The sequence below is a fragment of the Amblyomma americanum genome, chromosome 1 (genome assembly GCF_052857255.1).
Source record: "Amblyomma americanum isolate KBUSLIRL-KWMA chromosome 1, ASM5285725v1, whole genome shotgun sequence".
Lineage (NCBI taxonomy): Eukaryota > Metazoa > Arthropoda > Arachnida > Ixodida > Ixodidae > Amblyomma > Amblyomma americanum.
Genome location: NC_135497.1, coordinates 338,064,730 through 338,081,181, shown reverse-complemented (window position 1 = coordinate 338,081,181; position 16,452 = coordinate 338,064,730). Strand labels below are relative to the sequence as shown.

The 16,452-nt window shown below is 47.9% G+C and overlaps 1 non-coding gene across 1 annotated transcript; it reads right to left on the bottom strand.

Annotated features, from left to right (window-relative positions):
- Positions 1-526: 526 nt before the first annotated feature.
- Positions 527-600, bottom strand: TRNAP-CGG (transfer RNA proline (anticodon CGG)). The gene has a single exon. It is a non-coding gene; the product is annotated as a tRNA-Pro (tRNA).
- Between the last annotated feature and the right edge of the window lie 15,852 nt (positions 601-16,452).

Genomic DNA, 16,452 nt, shown 5'->3' with positions numbered 1-16,452 from the left:
AATAGATTGTGCTATGGCGCTCTTTGGCCATGATCATCATCATGCATCATCAATACATCATCGTCGTCATCCCTCTCCAGGACTATGTTCAGTGGGAGCGAACCGAAAAGGCAGATGGTCACTTAGTTGCCTGTTAAGCACAGATACAAGGAAGAATGGCTCACCGTTATGAAAAAAAAGTGAAAATAATTGGCGGATTAACAAGTGTACAAGACCAGCTCTGCCAGAAGTGAGAATAAATTATCTCTATGCTCCCGCTGATAGTGCCACAAAAAGGTCGAAAAGTATAATACACGGGGCCTGTACGTTTTTTTTCATATAATGCATCAGTAGCAATATATATATATATATATATATATATATATATATATATATATATATATATATATATATATATATATTAAGGATGCCATCAGTCACCGAAACCAAGGGGCATAGAGGAAAGTTTTTAATCTTTTTTTTATTTGTAGTGCCGATCAATCGGTTTAAACAAAATTACTTATAAAGCAGCAGAGAAAAACAACCATGCCGCCGGTGGGATCCGAACCCACGACCTCCGAATACCGCGTCCGGTGCTCTTACCAACTGAGCTACGGCGACGGCTGTCCAATCTGCTGCTTTCGTGGGTATTTATGTTTACTGCGTGTAAGCGAACCTTGAAAGTGTTCACCAGCGCCACCCTCGACCATAGCGGTGGACGTAGAGGTCGTGGGTTCGGATCCCACCGGCGGCATGGTTGTTTTTTCTGCTGCTTTATAAGTAATTTTTTTTAAACCGATTGATTGGCACTACAAATAAAAAAAAGATTAAAAACTTTCCTCTATGCCCCTTCGTTTCGGCGACTGTTGGCTTCCTCAATATGTTTGTCGAACGAGCCCCTCATTTCCCTTACCTTGTCTGCTAATAGCTTAACAGGGGTCTCGGTTCTGGCAGTCTTGTTGCCATAGGTAGCATAAGAGGGATCTGGCACAGTTTCCGCCATCGCCGTTAGATGACGTTCTACGTCACACTCGCGGTATTACAGGACGTGCTATCAATATATATATATATATATATATATATATATATATATATATATATATATATATATATATATATATGAGCTTCACCAAGAAAATGCTGCAAAAGTTGCGCACGTGCCCACCGGGAGATTTCCATTTACCCAAGCCTACGTTGTCGAATCAGTGAGAAGGTTTGATAATCTCAATGAGACCCACTATTGCGAAACTGATGCCGGGAAACTACAGGCACTGCAAGGCATCAGTGCGCCGATTGATGCCAACAAATAATTTTGCTTTGTGCCGGAGCTAATTTTAAAAAAGCTGTGGCGCACTCTCCCAGAAGCGTTAAGTTAAATGGAAAGCCTCGAAAAAACTTTCTGCCATCAGACATAAGGGCGGCGTCATCATCTTAATTACGCATTGAACTAGTCACACGCTGCAAAACGCTACAGGTTTGATGGTACGAAGAAATTGTAGCTCCAAATAAAAGGAATAGCAAAGGCAATCGCATACAGCCATTTTAAAAAGACGATATAAGCGGAATAGGTACTGTAAGCTCTTGGTTTACCATTATCCTTGCAGTGAACTCTTTATACCATACTACTATGCCCCAAGGAAGGCGTCACTAATTCTTCACGCTTCAACACTACAATAAAAAAAATCATGGCGCACTCTATCACAGGCTTTAACCAGGTAAGTATGAATCAGAACAACTTGTCCGGCCTCATCTGAAACTCTCCCCAACACTGAACGTGCGATATGAGGTGGATTTGGATATTACGGGCTTGAATAGCACATGCTTGACGCAAGGCTAACAATTCTAACGCCACTGTATGCAAAACGGACGAAAGGAGCTTCCGAAATATCTTATAATCTGCATGACATAACATCACCCTTCACATCAATCGATAACCTTCAACAGTCTTCAACCGGTTTCTGTTTTGATTTTAGGATTTAGGATGGGGTGTTCGGTCTTCAAATTTGGACGCAAATGCTTACATAATAAACAGAGCTGTTAACTTCGAAAGAAATAGGTGTTACTGAACGATAAGACGTTCTGCAGAATTCGCTTTGTACACTTTTCGAAGAAGGAGATTTATGATCCTGCAGAGTGGAAATTGACAATTTGACGTCGTCTAAATTAATTTCCGCCCAAATCACTGCACGCTGCTCATCGTCAAGGTGTGAAAACGCTTCATGGAAGCGGTTAAAATCTGACTCAGTTTTAGTTCTGCCACACCCAAAAAGCTGCAGCCAATAGTAAAATAACGCAACTTGTATACCAGCGGTGCAAATGCAACTATTATTCCGTATTGGTTTCACATACCTATTTGGAAACTGCGGCCAGCCGGCCATCACCAAGTGCCCTGTAAGATAGTTGGCCATCGGAGATACCAACGTGTTCGGTACTTAATTATGCCATCTTTATATTTTTCTCCGCCACACAGATATAATTATCAATCGGTAATGTTAATAACTTGAAGATTCATTTCTCGGCTTATTCTTTCCACCTAACGCAGTTCATTCAGAATGCGCCCACAGCTCGCGCAGGTAAAGGCGCTTCATTAATGCGACCGTTGCTGATACTCCTATAACCAAATTCTCAGCCTTCTGTATAAACAAATCCTAGTTCAAAACCCTGGGAGTTAGTCACTTCTCCCTGTATCATTCAGGAAAATAATTTCAACATGCTGAGAAATTCATGCTACAGGAGATAATTATTCAGCTCCCAGATCTATCACCTAAGTTGGGGAATACGCCTACTGTACCTTCCTGTGAGAGCAGACACCGTGCAGTTACCGCTAGAAAATTTCACTCGTACTCAATAGCCGCGCGCCCCAGGTAACGAGTCTGCAAAACGTAGATCATTCGAAGAACACTGTAAATTTCTGAAATGTATAGTATCGGTTTTTTGTTGGCCAAAGTCAGCATGGCTGAATTAAATGGCCGAATTGTTGAGCACCGGAGAACCAGATTCCTAACGCCCGCGAAACACTAATCGGTCCCCATTGTTTCAATGACCACTTCTGGCAGCAGAAGTATTTTGGGATCCGTGCGCACGATGTTAACCCTTCCAAGGAACACCTCACGCTGTTTGTTGTATTTGGTGTATAGCAGTGCATTTTTCGTTAGTTTGTGCAAGTGGGAACAGATCCTCATTTAACGGCCAAGATGTCGCCGTCGTCGCATTTAATGCTCCTGATCCGCCACGGCTGCAATTGCCAGCGCCGGGAGCTAGAGAGTGAACTGACCCACTGATCATATAGGCTTTATCATTTTGAATGTACAGATTATGGCAGTTGCTTTGTGTAAAAGCAGGCGTTATTGCCTTCCACACTGACCCAAAGGGGGCAGAGGTGGGCGACCTCATGAGGTTTCGACCTCATGAAGTCGACCTCAACCTCAAAATGACCTCAACTTCAAGTCGTGAGGTGAGGTCGGCGACGGCTCGAAATTTTGTGAGTTAGGTCAGCAAATCAGACCTCAACCTCACGCATGAGTTTGAAGTTGTGTGAGGTCGTCCTTCAGTGAGGTCAGAATTTTGAGGTCGAGACTTTTTACAGTTGCCATGTCTTACTACGAGTGCCGCTTCCGAATCGGAGTTGCAGCGCATCACCGCATTGTTCATGTAATGACGCTTGGTGTTCGGTTTTCCTTGTCTAGACAACCGGATGCCGCAGTCCGCTCTTAGCTTTCGGTGCTGCGCCGTAATATTCGCTCAGCCCGAGCCGACAGGAGGACGCACCCCTCTGCTGTTCGTGGAAGGAGTCCTGCTGTCACAGAACGTCCCTTTCTCTCCCCGTTGCCCCGCTGGCGTAGCTGCCGTAGCTGCCTGCCGGTCGGCTGAAACCCCTGGGAGCGCGCAAAGCACGTAATTAACTTTTGACCCGCGATAGCTTTGCTTGATGTCGCAAACAATTAAGTTCAGTCCAACGAGCTCCCAATAAATTCGTCGCAGCGCGGATGGCCCCAAGGAAGACTGCTTCGTGTTCATGCTCGTTGCCGGAGCTGACGTCATGGCTCTTGCCTTGCAGTCGAATAAAGTGTATCCTGCTGTACAATAAAAGCAGACTTACAAGAAACTTGAGTAGTCAGCACAGGCGAGAGAATGTGATTGAGGCTGTTCCTAACAAGGACACTTGCTTATTTGATTAAAAAAAGCGCGCAGATGTGTGAATAGAACTAATTACATGCTCGCGCTGTGCTGCTGAGTCGCTCTTTCAAAGCTTCTAATATGACGTTTAATGGGGCACAATGTTACCTTCTCTTTTTAGTGTGCGAGTTTTGTTTGTTTGTTTCTAATCGTTCTTTTTTATTTTTTAGTATGGGATCATTTAGGTTGGCAGCCTACCTTTTACACGACCAGGCATATCTTTCCTTTAACTATTTTGCAGAGACCCATCGTTCATTTTAAACGGCTTCGCAAAGTGCTCACGCGGTGCTCGCGTGCAAAAAAGGAACGTCAAGCATGCTGGCGTACCATTTATCAGTTTAGTTTTGAAGGAAAACAAGTAATTGACTTAAAGCAGCTTTTCTCACACCGTCTGACGAAATGGTACCCAGAATTCTGTTGAACCGTATGAGTATTTAGGCGGTTTTTTTCCCCGGCGTGGGGGGAGGTGGTAAGTAGGGGGGGGGGGGGGGTTCGGAAAAAGATTTCGCTGCAGGGAAATTTCAGCGGAGAGCCATGGTGTTCTTGATAGAGAGAGAGGCTCACGCTGCCCATTCTAGGCCAGTTGTTTTGACCCGTGTGATTTTAATAGTTGGCACAGTGTTCAAAGACGTAATCTATACCTTTCGTTCATAATGACGCGTGATCACCGAGTCATCGGAGAATTCCCAGGATTTTGAAATCATTACCATCGCCACCTGGACAGAAGTGGAGAAACCGGGGGAGGGTCTTGACCTAGCAGGAACATCAGCATCATCATCCCTAATTATTAGCTGCAGGTATTCCTCTTTTCCCGCACAATAATTGCCTTCGGTTTTTGGGTAGTGTACAATATTTATTCAATATTCTGGCAACTTTTAATTTGGTAGCGGTATATCATGCTTCCCCAGGCTCATAAGGGTACACTGTTAGCATCATCATCATCGCCATCATCTCGAGAGTCAAAGGCATGTGTCGTTGCATTATCTTTTGCAGTATGTCATGTATGAGATTGGGGGCGTTTACCTGCTGGACAATCCGAATGTCATTAATGTGGACCGGATTGTGGGCGCTCTTTGTAATGCGCCTTGCGCGCATGTGTATTAATGCGGGATCCATATGGATCTTGAAATGGGGTGGATGGTGGCCTGGTATAACAAGAAATGACATCGTTTTCCCTTGAGTAGGTGTGACGTCATATCAGCGTCGTCACGTGACTAGGTTTGATGGCACATTACATCGTTGTCGCGTGACCTGGTATGATGTCACACTCGTACAATGTCATCACTAATTATATATATTCTTCTTAGCGTTAAGTAATTATATTATTAGCATTAACTGCATATGTGACGTCATCCTCTTCGTGCGCGACTCTTCGGCTCGTGACGTCACATGGTGCCGTTTCTTGCTTATACTTTTTGCGGATATGAGCTTGAACGCGAGCCATCTAATGCTTTCTCATTATAAAAGGAAGCCGTTCTCTTGTACACAGACATAAATACAACGAGACTCTGTGGGTGCACTAAAGTCGCAGCTTGTTAAGTGTTTTCGAAGACAACATACACAGGACTGAAGAGAGGATTCTCGCTATGCCGAACACAGCAAGAAAATCGGAATATACTGATATGCGTCTGCATAACTGTCGCATAAGAAAGTACATCGATGACCAGTTTCTTTATATTCGGTAACTATTGTCAAGCCTGAAAACAGTATCGAGAATACCCCCCCCCCCCCCCTCCCTACTACTCCCACTTTCTGGTAGCTGGTGTAGAAGGTCTGTGTTTGAGAATTGCCGGTTCCTGCGTATATGATCGAGAGTCTTCCAATAAGAACAAGCATACTCGCAGCAGGTTTCCAAATATTGACACGTATAAAATACTCACCGACACACTAGTGGTAACCGTGTATGGGACACCCCTGCCTGCACGCCTTATACTTTCTGAGGGTTCATCCCTCATGATAAGCTTCTCCTATTGAATGCACAACAATAGTGTCTGTACACACCTTATTAAATAATACCATCATCATTTCGGCTTTCCTGTTTCAAAGGATTCTCAGAATTGTTTTTAACTGAAAAATTTCTTAATTGCTTTTCTGTTTTGTTTTTCGTTTGTTTTTTGTGGTCGAGCAGCCGACCTCAACCTCACAATTTGAGGTTTATGTGAGGTTAAGTCAGGTCAGCAGTGACCTCACGAAAAGTGTGGTGAGGGCGTCACAGGATACCGCAACCTCAACTGATGAGCTTCAGGTTGAGTGTGGTCAGCAAATTTTTTTTGAGGTGGAGGTGATGTCGAGAGTTTTGAGGACAAATGCCCACCTCAGGTGGAAAAGGCGGACGCAAATTTTCATGATCCTCCTCGCCGTCATTCTTCAGATATACAACGGTCTTTACACACCACAGAAGCCAAGGTGAAGGGCAGGACACTCCTTGTGGCTCTGCAGTAAAGGCACTGAGCGAGAGCTATCACTTCAAAGGCCTCTTTCGGTGGCTCCTGGTTGCGTGAGGAGAGTGCGCATTTGGGTGCCGTCGACTAGCGCTTGTAGCCTGTATTGAGCTGCCATAGAAAGATATCTGGCCTTATAACACCATACCTCCGTCATCCACCGTGTCTGGGACGGACGCTCTGTGCTTGGTTGTGGGTTGGTTGCTACACAAGTTCGTACACCACTGAGACGTTATAGAATGTGCGAAACCTTTCTGAAAAATAATTTTATCCTTCTGCATACTGTAATCGATGAGAGAGGTTGTATTTTTTCTTTAAAGTCTCTGCTTTATAGGATTAGTCAGGAGAAATTCTCAAAGGGCGAGTGACGAGTACGTATGAATAAAAATCGTGGCTTTTTTAGTGTACACAATCCTTCGTAGTAACCACATTCATCTTATTGTTAAGAAGAATCCTTTCCGCTGTACAAGATCTGTTGCAGTAGATTCCCCTGTGGACAAAAATAGAGACATTCCACACCAGTGCAATCGCGTTGTCAGTTCTTTCGCACTACTTTGTCGCACAGTGCAATTTTTCCGTAGCACAGACGTTGGGTCGACTAACGACTATGAAGGCCAGTGCAGACATTTGTTCGTCGCCTTAGTTGTATACTACTGTTCAACGGGAAGACGGTGTGAAAGTAAAATACGATGGCAACAGACAACAGAGTTATATATTGAAAGCATACGTTTCGAAGGGATGTCTGCATGCGGAATTTCTAACAATAACAGGCATTGATTTCGCTGATGTCAACAAAGGTTCACCTGCTCGCTATAGACATGCTGTCTATGTTGGTCCAATCTTGAAGAAGGTCTGTAAGGTAGGACGGCAGTCTCGGGAATGCACTATGTCCACACGATAATGGAGGTGTGCTTAAGAGGGTGTCAGTATCCCAGGGAATTGTTTGAGTTGTAGAAGGCTCTTCATGTCGCGTATAGCCACACTGAGGAATAGCAAGAGCTGTGGGATTGTTATTCTGTTTCCTTGTTTTGCAAGCGCATTTAAAACCACTGAATAATTATTTGTTGCAAGCAAGGAGTCTTAGGAAGAGAGGAATTATAGAGAGTTGAAGAAAAAATTGAAAGAAAAGCATACAAATTCTAGTCGGGAAATTAAGGAGTGAGTGTTTATACATCAAGATATATACCAAAGCAAGCAATTTTTGCAAATGCACTGTACGCGCCGAAAGAAGAAGTGGTTTCGTTCTACAAAGAAACTTTTTTCATACTTCATAGTTTAGGCAACAGAACCAAAAATCTTATCTGTCACATTACCCTTGAGTGAATTGATGCCGGTCTTGGAAGACATTCTTTGTTGTATGAATCACAATTTCTTTGGGGGCTGCCACGTGTTCAGAGAATATTTCTCGGGACGAAAAAGAAGACCACACGGGCGTAGCTCACGCCTTGATGCAAGAAGCTCGCCTGGAGAGAGAGAGAACAAAACATTCATTGAAATGTCAATGAGATTAGCGGTGGGCCGTCGTCTTCATCGTTGACGTCTGGCCTCTTCGCAAGGTCGGGCCCCTATTCCAGGGCTCCGCTGAGTCTTGCTGCTTCGCATGCGTGCTGCACAAGGCTCCTTTGGGCTGTGAGCTGGCTGCTGGTGAGCAGACCCTCCCTCCGTCAACCCGGCCTCACCCGCAGCCCGGCTGGAGCTCGTCTTGAAGACCCCTGTGGTAATTCGGCCATATCTCTTCCTCAGCTTGCATTGGAGAGCGAGGTGAAGTGCCTGGGCCCCGCCAGGGCGTGCATCTATGCGGACAGAAGCCTACAGAAGGTATAAACTGTTTACGCACTGACACCATGAAGCAGACGCTGTTTATAGCAAATGCGAGGACATCGTGAGAGAGCAATGTTCTTTAGCCGTCCTTTTGCGCAGGACGTCGACGGGACTGAGCCAGTGGGCATGCTTCACACTGGACGACTGTGCGCTGGTATCACAAGGGAGGTGCAGTACGTTTGTACCGCTAGAACTTTTGTGTCTGCAGTCAGAAGCCTGCACACAGGAAAAATAGTCCACGTACCACCTCCGTCATGCAAACGCTTATTGCAGCGAATACGAGGTCATTTTGAGAATGCGATGTTTTTTTCGCGTCGTTTTTGCGCAGTACATGGAAGGACGTCACACACTAGCGAAGCCGCTCACCTGCCATGCGTGTGCGGAGATCTTCAAACGCAAATTTGTTTCCATCCCTGACGTGCAGCCAGTGATCACCTTTCTCGTCTGCCGCGCCCAAATCGGCAAGAATACGAATCGGTAGCAGGCCTTTCCGCAAACAGGTCTCTTTGAAATATGTCCGTAAAAAAACGGCGCAATGAATGACACGCTGGCATGCCATTCAGGAGTCTTGCACTTGGAGCTCACCAGGAGTTATTGATGAAGCATTGGAAAGAATAAGCTTCCGCAGTGCATGACGCTCTGGCTCTGTGAGGTGAACAAATATGCAAATTGGCGCTACGAGCATAGTTGCTTGCGAATTCCCTTCGACACCTGTGACGTGCAGAAAGAACGAAAGTAGTTGATTCAGGCTCAAAATAATCGTGGTGACTTAAAACCGTCACTTTTGGTTTACTGAAACCTGTAGCGCAGGTCATAGCCCAGCAATGGTGCAGAAACGCAGAATATCGCTGCTCTTGCCCGCTATTTGCATTTCTAGCGGCCAGGGTTCTAATTTACTCGGTGGAAGACTTCCTGCAAGGCATAATTGTTAAACAATTATTGGATGTGTTTAGATGTGGGGTGAATACCTCTCCAGAGCTTTCGTGTCGACATGCTTAACGGAATAATGGCGCAGATCAAGTGACAGGACAGCAAGAGAGTACAAACACACACAAGCGCCAACTTACAACTTTATTGTTTGGCTGCCAATATGCCGAATTTATACAAAGCAACACGCCCAAACTGTTAACAATAATCAAACAGTGACGCACATGGACGCGATGTGCGAAGTGGCAAATCATGATATCGCACGAGGCAAACAACATGAAGAGTGCACTAAGCTCTACCGCAGGACATGGAACATCCCTGTCTCAGATGACTAACTGGCAAAAAACAAGAGGTAAAAGACGGGACGACACAAGTTAAAACCTAAACTAATCACGCACATATCACCGAAGAAAAATAATGACGGAAGGCCACGTCACAAAATCAGGGAAATGACAAAGGAGGACTAAAAGGGCTAAAAACCTTGAGAATAAAACCTGAAACGTCAACAGAACACGCAAAGACTCAGTGTAAAACAAGACGCATAAAACAAAACTACAAAGCCAACAAAAACACGGCTAAATTCGATGGAAGTGAAAAACAAGAAACCTGGTATAAAAGCGCAAAAAAACATACTAAGCATGCTGACACGACCTCGGGGCCCCCTATAAAGAGTAAAGGACAACAAAATCAAAACCCTTCAAGTAGGTCTGCCACCTCCAGAGTGCTCTCGTTCGGTGAGGTAGGTTAATTCTTTTTTCGTTAGGCATATTGATGCCGCACTGATGCAAGTCTTCTCAGCTCGCGCTATTTCTTGCGCTTCTACAATTTCCCAGGTGAGCTGATCTTTGTGCTTGTAAATAACATAGCATTTCTTGAGTAGCGCCCTGCACTTGCAGGACCTGCAGTGTTCGGTTAAATGGCCTTCAATTGTCAATTGACTTAACTTCCTGCTATGTTCTTTCAGCCGCTCGTTGAGGCACCTTCCTGTTTGGCCTATGTAACTGGCACCACATGTTAGAGGGATCTTGTAAACGACTCCTTCAGAACAGGCTACGAATTTGTTGTTATGGTTGATCATGCAGTCCGGCTTCGCTTTCTTGACATGACAGGATTTCTTGCAAAGGGCAGAAAGTTTGACAGGAGCGGAACATACCACTCTGACTTTCGCACGAGCTCCGATCTTTTTGAGGTTGTGTGAAACGGCATGAAGATATGGTATCACAGCAACCTTGCTTTCCTTGAGCTCCTCCTTGAGCTCCTCCTTGAGCTCCTCCCTCTAACATGTGGTGCCAGTTACATAGGCCAAACAGGAAGGTGCCTCAACGAGCGGCTGAAAGAACATAGCAGGAAGTTAAGTCAATTGGCAATTGAAGGCCATTTAGCCGAACACTGCAGGTCCTGCAAGTGCAGGGCGCTGCTCAAGAAATGTTGTTATTTACAAGCACAAAGATCAGCTCACCCGGGAAATTGTAGAAGCGCAAGAAATAGCGCGAGCTGAGAAGACTTGCATCAGTGCGGCATCAATATGCCTAACGAAAAAAGAATTAACCTTCCTCACCGAACGAGAGCACTCTGGAGGTGGCAGACCTACTTGAAGGGTTTTGATTTTGTTGTCCTTTACTCTTTATACGGGGCCCCGAGGTCGTGTCAGCATGCTTAGTATGTTTTTTTGCGCTTTTATACCAGGTTTCATGTTATTCACTTCCATCGAATTTAGCCGTGTTTTTGTTGGCTTTGTAGTTTTGTTTTATGCGTCTTGTTTTACACTGAGTCTTTGCGTGTTCTGTTGACATTTCAGGTTTTATTCTCATGGTGTTTAGCCCTTTTAGTCCTCCTTAGTCATTTCCCTGATTTTGTGACGTGGCCTTCCGTCATTATTTTTCTTCGGTGATATGTGCGTGATTAGTTTAGGTTTTAACTTGTGTCGTCCCGTCTTTTACCTCTTGTTTTTTGCCAGTTAGTCATCTGAGACAGGGATGTTCCATGTCCTGCGGTAGAGCTTAGTGCACTCTTCATGTTGTTTGCCTCGTGCGATATCATGATTTGCCACTTCGCACATCGCGTCCATGTGCGTCACTGTTTGATTATTGTTAACAGTTTGGGCGTGTTGCTTTGTATAAATTCGGCATATTGGCAGCCAAACAATAAAGTTGTAAGTTGCCGCTTGTGTGTGTTTGTACTCTCTTGCTGTCCTGTCACTTGATCTGCGCCATTATTCCGTTAAGCATGTCTGACCAACTTGCCCAATCCTTTACGCTTCTTTCGTGTCGATTCCAACGACCGTCGTATAGCACCTAATACAGCCATACGACAAGCATTTCATGAAAACTTAGGAAAACCGGAATGCTGTGCGAATACACAACTGACGTTTGCACTTTTGTGATGCTAGTTTGGTTTATGGTTTGGTTTGGTTTATGGGGGTTTAACGTCCCAAAGCGACTCAGGCTATGAGAGGCGCCGTAGTGAAAGGCTCCGGAAATTTTGACCACCTGGGGTTCTTTAGCGTGCACTGACATCGCACAGTACACGGGCCTCTAGAATTTCGCCTCCATCGAAATTCGACCGCCGCGGCCGGGATCGAACCCGCGTCTTTCGGGCCGGCAGCCGAGCGCCATAACCACTCAGCCACCGCGGCGGCTCCCTTTTGTGATGCTAGTGGAACAGCGGTTATTGTAAATAAAACTCCTCTATGAGCAATTAATATGATGTGACTGTCGCAGCATTTCTCATCACGGAATTTCCGTGCAAAGATGAATGTTACGGATATGCGATTAAAAAGCAGGATTGCAATGCTCTTTGACGTGCCTACTTTCGTATTCAGCGTATCGTTTTTGTAACTCTGCTATTGAAATATCATAAGCGAAAATCCAATTTGCGCACCAGGATTTTCTCACAAAAGTGAGAAATGACCACGAGACCATTCCTCAATTTTGGTGAACTTTGCTCTGGACGGTTTTATTCCTGCGCTACCTTTAACCAAGCGTTCAGACCAAAAAACCCATCTGCTCCGGCTCCTCGTGATATTGTGTGGCGCTCTGAAATTAGTTTACTGCCGCTGTATACTCAACGCAGACGCCCGGGAACATAGCAAACCATCCGGGCGCAAGAGATGACATGGCGGTGACTGCGTACCGTTCGAAAGTTAAATTGGCTCCCAGCTACAAGAAAGCGGATGAATCCGAGAAAAACCAGCGTCGACTTTGCGGCTTGTGCACCGGCACCAAAATCCTTCGAGGATGAAAATTCTGAGGGCGTATTTAATTAAACTGGTAACAAATTTAAGAAACTCGTCCCATTTAGGCACACTGTACAGCTGCGAAAACGAATGTTTGGAACGTGGAATCAAAAAGCCAAGCTTCCGAGTCGTATTCGTATTCTTGTAGATAGTGTCCAGCCTGTGATAGCGAATGAGGCTCAAAAGGCAACGCAGGAAAGAAACGTAAAGAGACGAGGCGACATGGGCGGGGACACGTGGCAACGCTGGGCCACCAAACAAGCTGTCTATGCTTTGCAGAATGACATATTCGGAGGCAATGCGGCTACGTGACTGCGGAAAGAAGCACAGACGAGCTTTTTTTTCAATGTGTAGAAGGTGTAGTCTATCAAATCCAGTTGAGTTGTGGAAAAACTTATGTTGGGCAGACTGGGAGATGCGTAAACTATAGGTTAAGAGAACACTCAATGAACGTACAAAATGCACGTGATGAAAAAGATTTTGTAGCTGTTCTCTCTAGCCACGGCCTAACTTGCAGTAATTGTTCCCCTAATCTTGAGAGAACCGTTATCAGCAGTTAGAGCAAGTAGCTTATCGCCAGGAAGATCGCGGAATCAAAACAGATTTGTAATCTCAGGATGGCCTGCATCAGTAGGTCTTCTATCACCCTATCCGACAGAGAGCGGACTTACCTGCGCCTTTGTCGTTGATGACTGCGGGTCGTTCAGTTTATACATATTCGTGCATTGGCTCACAATTAAGTTGTTGGAAGTTTATTGACGTCCTTGTCGCCACAGCTCTGTCCGTGTGTTTGCTGCGCTGTATCAACAAGCCCAGTTTGCCACCTTAGTCCATTCAGGATGTATCTAACAAGAATCATTGCCAGTACATAGAAATTGGCGCTGAGCATAGCCGAGCCCACTGAAAATCTTTACAAGTGAAATGTGACGCAGTGTAGCAGTATCGGTGCACTAATATTAGAGACTTTCAGCCTTGCGGAGACATACTATAGCGTAGATGTATACCGGTTTACAGGACGCCGGCTCCGCCCGCGCAGTAGAAGAGCATATGGCCAGTCGGGGCCACTGCGCGTGCGCAGCGGCAGCCCGGCAATTAGGTACTTGTCTACGGTAGTCCGTCTCCGCCCGGCAGAAATTCTCTGTTTAGAGCAGGTCCACTGAGCGCAAATATGAGCACGCCTGCCTCACCAAGAAGGCGGCGGTCTGTCGCGTAGGGATTAAACCACCTTCCGCCCATTCCTCTGCAGGTACCTCCGCCGACGTTCGTTGCTTTCACGAAATGCTGGTCTTCGATGCGGAATTCGCACGCTTCAAAAAGGAACAGACGCGAGGTGCAGACGCCGACTGTGTTGACAAGTCCCACAGCAAATTCCTGGGCGAGTCCTCTGCTCTGACCTGCGGCCATCCGCGACGGCCACCAGTGATGGCACTCAGCGCACGCTGCTGCCGCCCGAGAGCGCTGAATCGGAATGAGTGATTTTTAACACAGGCAGGCAGGCAGGCAGGCAGGCAGGCAGGCAGGCAGGCAGGCAGGCAGGCAGGCAGGCAGGCAGGCAGGCAGGCAGGCAGGCAGGCAGGCAGGCAGGCAGGCAGGCAGGCAGGCAGGCAGGCAGGCAGGCAGGCAGGCAGGCAGGCAGGCAGGCAGGCAGGCAGGCAGGCAGGCAGGCAGGCAGGCAGGCAGGCAGGCAGGCAGGCAGGCAGGCAGGCAGGCAGGCAGGCAGGCAGGCAGGCAGGCAGGCAGGCAGGCAGGCAGGCAGGCAGGCAGGCAGGCAGGCAGGCAGGCAGGCAGGCAGGCAGGCAGGCAGGCAGGCAGGCAGGCAGGCAGGCAGGCAGGCAGGCAGGCAGGCAGGCAGGCAGGCAGGCAGGCAGGCAGGCAGGCAGGCAGGCAGGCAGGCAGGCAGGCAGGCAGGCAGGCAGGCAGGCAGGCAGGCAGGCAGGCAGGCAGGCAGGCAGGCAGGCAGGCAGGCAGGCAGGCAGGCAGGCAGGCAGGCAGGCAGGCAGGCAGGCAGGCAGGCAGGCAGGCAGGCAGGCAGGCAGGCAGGCAGGCAGGCAGGCAGGCAGGCAGGCAGGCAGGCAGGCAGGCAGGCAGGCAGGCAGGCAGGCAGGCAGGCAGGCAGGCAGGCAGGCAGGCAGGCAGGCAGGCAGGCAGGCAGGCAGGCAGGCAGGCAGGCAGGCAGGCAGGCAGGCAGGCAGGCAGGCAGGCAGGCAGGCAGGCAGGCAGGCAGGCAGGCAGGCAGGCAGGCAGGCAGGCAGGCAGGCAGGCAGGCAGGCAGGCAGGCAGGCAGGCAGGCAGGCAGGCAGGCAGGCAGGCAGGCAGGCAGGCAGGCAGGCAGGCAGGCAGGCAGGCAGGCAGGCAGGCAGGCAGGCAGGCAGGCAGGCAGGCAGGCAGGCAGGCAGGCAGGCAGGCAGGCAGGCAGGCAGGCAGGCAGGCAGGCAGGCAGGCAGGCAGGCAGGCAGGCAGGCAGGCAGGCAGGCAGGCAGGCAGGCAGGCAGGCAGGCAGGCAGGCAGGCAGGCAGGCAGGCAGGCAGGCAGGCAGGCAGGCAGGCAGGCAGGCAGGCAGGCAGGCAGGCAGGCAGGCAGGCAGGCAGGCAGGCAGGCAGGCAGGCAGGCAGGCAGGCAGGCAGGCAGGCAGGCAGGCAGGCAGGCAGGCAGGCAGGCAGGCAGGCAGGCAGGCAGGCAGGCAGGCAGGCAGGCAGGCAGGCAGGCAGGCAGGCAGGCAGGCAGGCAGGCAGGCAGGCAGGCAGGCAGGCAGGCAGGCAGGCAGGCAGGCAGGCAGGCAGGCAGGCAGGCAGGCAGGCAGGCAGGCAGGCAGGCAGGCAGGCAGGCAGGCAGGCAGGCAGGCAGGCAGGCAGGCAGGCAGGCAGGCAGGCAGGCAGGCAGGCAGGCAGGCAGGCAGGCAGGCAGGCAGGCAGGCAGGCAGGCAGGCAGGCAGGCAGGCAGGCAGGCAGGCAGGCAGGCAGGCAGGCAGGCAGGCAGGCAGGCAGGCAGGCAGGCAGGCAGGCAGGCAGGCAGGCAGGCAGGCAGGCAGGCCTTGCAACGAATATAACCACAACTAAAAAAACTCAACAAAACAGAGAGAAAAAACTTATTACAACATGAAGAGGGATGACAGATATTTTGAGATAAGACAGTGACATCAGATGAAATAATTTTGGGGCAGGAGCAACGCCGACGTACAGCAAAATTTTTTTGTTATATTTAATTATCTTGCGTAATGCACGAGGTGGCAAAGTATTGAAAGAGACAGGCACAGATTATTGACGGTTGCGCTTTCGGTACCGGGTTGAGGAGCGAGGAATGCAGTAACGCTATTTTGGTCTTAAATAACGTTCAGGAACATATGAAACGGTTAACTCATTATACCAGAAATGTTTTAGCACAATATTTTCTGTTAACGAAGCGTTAAAACTTGGAAGCTTTATTCTTCTAAAAATATCAATGCCTTTACCAATAGGCAAGTCATAGGCAATATTGTTTAGAAGAGAACGCAGAAGTAAATTCGCCCTGTGCGGACAGCGAACCGTGCAGTGACCTTAAGCAGTGATTCCATATATAAGAACATTATAGGCTAGAGCATGTGTAACACATTTACGGACAGAAAACGGCATAAAATATCTTATATCAAACACCACACACGATACAGCACGAAGTATTTGGCAAACAAAAGAAAGGTGTGAGTTCCAAGTGAGATCACTGTGGAAGATGAGGCCAAAATATTTGAGCGACTTCACATTTTTTACTGGTACGCAGTTACAATGAAGAAAGGAGGAAGTGTGGAAATAGGATGACTAAACTTAAATTGTTTTTAGGGTTGTGAAAACATATAAGTTGCGTTTTAGAAGTATTAAAATTGATAAGGTTAGGCTTGCATAG